This window comes from Lissotriton helveticus, chromosome 6 (genome assembly GCF_964261635.1).
Source record: "Lissotriton helveticus chromosome 6, aLisHel1.1, whole genome shotgun sequence".
NCBI lineage: Eukaryota > Metazoa > Chordata > Amphibia > Caudata > Salamandridae > Lissotriton > Lissotriton helveticus.
In genome coordinates this window covers 2,084,683,500-2,084,688,737 of record NC_136067.1, presented here as the reverse complement: position 1 = coordinate 2,084,688,737, position 5,238 = coordinate 2,084,683,500, and positions in this window count along the sequence as shown.

Genomic DNA, 5,238 nt, shown 5'->3' with positions numbered 1-5,238 from the left:
CTCCAGCTTTTTACACCCCAGTTTCAACCCCCTCAACTCGGGTGAGAACCAGGGTTGAGAAGGGTTGCGGCGGAGCCTTGGTGTAGTAGTGTGTTTCGTAAAAGCATCAGCCGCCCGTAGCACCCACCCATTAAAACTACCCACCGCCTCGCTTATCTCAGGGACAAGCGTCGGACGGGCTCTGGATCGAGCCTGGCCGAAAGCAGCCAAGTTGATCTTCTGGGAGTGGTTAATGGGCGGTACATGAACTGGTCGGCCAGTGGCATGGAGAGCACAGGACCCACGTCTGCTCATACGCGTCCCACTCGGGATGACAAATTCAAAATGAACAATTGAAGGACAGAATACAGAACAAGTCATACATTCACCCCAGTACAGAGAACTGGGCATAAATCCATCGTCTTTTTGCTCAGCAGGGCATTCCAGTTTGGACCCAGGCATATTCAAATCAGTCTTGACTCTGTGCCTAATGGGAACAGTGCAGCCCGAACTACCAGGCCAGGTCTTCACTGGACCAGAAACAAGCATTCTAGGACTGGTTTTGGGCTTTCAGCCCTCATCAGCCAGGATAGCTTGACTCCAGTGGCATGGAGTACACTGTACCCACCTCTGGGCATACCCTTCACACTCGGGGTGGCAAATGCAAAATAAAGTTGATGGACAGAATGCAGAACAATGTCATACATTCACCGAGTACAGAGATCTCGGCCTAAATCCATCGTTTTTTTGCTCACCATGCCATTCCAGTTTGGACCCAGCATATGCAAATCAGTCTTGACCCTGCGCCCAATGGGAACAGTCCAGCCCAAACTGCTGGGCCAGGTCCTCTCTGGACTGGAAACAAGCATCCTAGGACTGGTTTTGGGCATTCAGCCCTCATCAGCCAGGATAGCTAGACTCCAGTGGCATGGAGAGCACAGGATCCACGTCTGGTCATACGCGTCCCACTCGGGATGACAAATTCAAAATGAACAATTGAAGGACAGAATACAGAACAAGTCATACATTCACCCTAGTACAGGGATCTGGGCCTAAATCCATCATTTGTTTTCTCACCATGCCATTCCAGTTTGGAAACAGCCATATGCAAATCAGTCTTGACCTTGTGCCCGATGGGAACAGTGCAGCACAAACTGCCAGGCCAGGTACTCCCTGGACTGGAAACAAGCATCCTAGGACCGATTTCAGGCTTTCAGACCTCATCAGCCAGGATAGCTTGACTCCAGTGGCATGGGAAGCACAAGACCCACGACCAGGAAATGAGAAAGAGAGGTATGCCCAGGAATTCTGTATTTTTTTTGTTTCTGCCATAAGTTTGTTGAAGTTTAATGGGGCCATCACATCCTGATCTTTTACTAGCTGAATTCCCAAGTATTTAATTTTCTTTATCTCTAGGGAACTGATTGAATGAGTATTCCATGACATTAATTTAGTTTTTTGTAATTCACTCAGTTACCTGACACTCTGCCCAAATCATTGTGTTTTAATAAGAGAGAAGGATTTTGTAAAATCTTGTGTGTAAATCATCGGCTCATCTGCATAAAGTGTAACTTTTTTCACCCAGTCGTAGTGTTGAGATCGAAAGATCTCCTTATTTTTCTTAATCTTATTTGCTAGGGGCTCAATATATAAGTTAAAATGTAGTGCAGACAAAGGGTACCGTTTTTTTTTAATGGAGTTTTATATAGCGCAAACTTGACCCAAAGGTATCAGGTATCAGAACGCTTTACACGAGCACCAGTTGCGTTACATGAGGACACATTAATTACTTTTTTTTATTGTTTTTTAGGCACAGAGCAATTAAGTGATTTGCCCAGAATCACAGGATGTTGCTGGTCCCTGCCGAGAATAGAACCTGGTTCCCCAGCTCTGAGGTCGACTGCCCTAGCCATTAGGCCAACTCTTCTCCCCTTGCTGCGTACCTCTTTCTATCTGAAATTGGTTTGTTAACTGTCCATTATCCAGAATCCTTGCTGATTTTGTCTTCTGAATAGGGCTCATTGCCCCAAGACAATCACTTCCCAGTCTGTATTTCTCGACTACTGCATGCAGAAAAGGACAGCTCACTCTATTAAAGGACTTTGCGGCAGCGAAAGTTATTATAGTGAGAGGGTAATTTGCTTCTACTGCTATATAAATTTCACTCCCTAAATCTTGGGTCTGCTCATACAGCTGTCTATCTTTCATGAAACCTTTTGATCTATGTGAACCAACTCACCAATCACCTTAACTAGAATTTTAGCTATAGCTTGCATGTAGATTTTGTAAACATTGTTCAATAAATATATTGGCCTATACGATTCACATTCTTTGGGGTCTTTCTTGGGTTTGAAAATTATACTAATTGTTGCTACTTCCTATGTGCCAGGATGGCCATGACTCTCCAGATATATTGCATTTAGTAGTCTAGTTAAACACTGAGTGAGTTCATCTTTTAAGGCCCTATACAGCTCATTTGGTATACATTCCAGGCCCGCTTTCGTCCCCTTTTGTTTAACCCTCTTAGAGCCCTTTCTACTTCCTCAGTAGTTAGTTCTTGATTTAAAATATGCTGTATGTCTACTTGTAAAACTAGGAGATGTTCATTCTTGAGTCAAGTATTTATCACTTCTTCTGTAGTAATTACATCATTTGTATACACATTCCGGAAAAATTAACATAAGCCAGTTCTATATCTGGCCCTTCTAGGTAGCGTTCTCCGGTATCTTTATTGGTCATTTATTTAATATTATTTTAGGAGCTGTCCATCCTTGTTTTCCATGCCAATAATTTCCAACAACATTCCCCGTACTCATAATTAACAAATTTGCTAGCCTCTCATTTTTCACTATGATTCCATCCAAGTAGTTAACCAATTCCTCTTTTGCCTCTTTAATGTTATTACTTAAGTTCCCCTGTTCTTCAACAGTGTCACAAGAATTTAGATCTCTTTTTAGTCCCTCCATCTTCAATTCCAATTATCTCAGCCTCTGCTTATTTCCCTTACTTTTTTATGTCGCATAAGTGAATTTTCTTGCATGGATAAATGATTTAATGGCATCCCATATGATATGTAAAGAGGTTGAGTCTTCATTTATTTTGAAAAATTCTACTGTGTCTTTCTTAATTTGGCTAATTATTAATGGGTCCCTAACAAAATTGTAACCATGGTCCATCTTAGTGGTGAGGGCGCTATGTCTAGCAAAAAGTCTAACTTCACCTCTGCATGGACAGATAGATGCTCTGGATGCTGTGTTACTACTTAAAATGTTTGCCCTAACCTCATGCATATCAAAAAGAAATCAATCCGGAGGAGTGACCATACTTCTTATTGTAATAGGTGAAGTCATTTTTCTGCAAACACAAGGAGATAATGAGCGGAGTGCTGAAACTTTTCAGACACTCACTCCAAGTCACAGATCTGGATTGAATCCATCATCGTTCTTTGGAGCACTTCGCCACCCCAGTTCAGACCCAGCCATATACAAATCAGTCATGACCCTGTTCCTTATTGGAACAGTGCAGCCCGAACTGCCAAGTCATGTCTTCCCTGGACCGGAAATGACCATCCAGGGACCGGTTTCAGGGTAATACCCCTCATCAGCCAGGCTAACCTGAATCCAGTGGTAGAGTGAGCAAGGGCCCATGTCGGGCACACCCTGTCAAGTAAGGGTGAGCAAAGCATACAAAAGGAGATGATGGCCAGAGCACTAAAACTTTTCAGACACTCACCCCTAGTCACAGGTCTGGGTTGAATCCATCATGGTTCTTCAGCTCACTTTGCCACCCCAGTTCACAACATTTTCTGACCCTCCCTCTGCCTCCATACATCAGTTAAACCTAAGTCTTTCATTATGTGGTGTACACCATCCCTCATGTTTGGGGAATGAACTGCTGGTCTAGTTGTAGACTTATCTATGGAGGAGTCTAATAACATGTTGAAATCGCCCCCTATTATGATAGAGTTTCCAACCTCAACTAAATGGCCATACAGCCTCCATGGAGAGGTTCTGGGTCAATAGTCGGACCATAATACCCTATAAACGTATACTCTACACCATATATTTTAGTGTTGACTATCAATGTTCGACCTTAACCTGCCCTGAATTTTTAATCATGTGACTACCCCTTCACATTACACTTCTGATTTGTGCATGCAAATTAACAAATCCCTTTTTGTCCTTATAAAATGTTGTCCCATTGATCCTGAAGTAGATGCATTTCTTCCAGTATTATGAACTCACTGTCTGATTGCTTTAGGTATTCTAAAATCCATCTCCTCCGACCATGTACATTCCAACTCAAGCAGGGAAATGCCCAGAACTGAAAAACACAATATTAATAACATTTCTTTGGTGAACACTCATTAGACTGGATTGTATATTCCTTCGGAGGAATGCACATGTCATTTCACTTTACTGGATTTCCTTCTATACACAGTTTATTTACTATCAAGCAATAATATCATAACTGATCTCTTAGGCTTGTGGTACTAAGCATCAACTCAATCCAACATTTCTGCTTCTGGTCACTCCTGCTGTTATGCTCTCTGAATATTCTTTTGATCATCTCATGCATTGCATGTTTGACATCAATATCAGTCACAAGAGTGGAGTTATGGCAAAGGCAGTTGTAAGATACAGTCTCAAGTCACATTATATTTTACTGATAGAGACCTTACCACTAATCAATATTATTGTAATTCAGAGGTTAGCAATGTGGCAGCATATGATAGTTTATCACTTGGGGATAAAAGTGAACAACAGCTGCCCTTGGTCTATTGTTTCTTTGCATTTGAATGTGATTTTCTACTGTGAATGACACAATTACTGTACATTTTTAATGAGAATGGCATGTAATCACACAGATGGAGCAATGGCTTAATTACAGCAATTTCGCATAACAAGCTGAAATGCCAAAATATTGAAATTATGGAAATTATTTATAGTGTAAAATAAATTTTGCCGAGACCTAGTAATGGACCACACTGATATAGCAACTTTTGCAAAAGCTGAAGTACTTCAGGCGGAGTGGCCTCATATAATAAGTTGATTCAATAGACTAACAGTTTTTGTCAACCCAATTGTTGTAAGATTCCTACTAATTCAGTACGACTGTGCATTTAGGTGACACCAGTATCAAAACAATGAGCACTGAGTCCACTTACACCATCAGATTATGTAGGTCTAATTCCTGGCCAGTTTACAGTGCACCATCTGGACCCCAACATCTCACACAGTACCTGATGGTGCCTGCTAC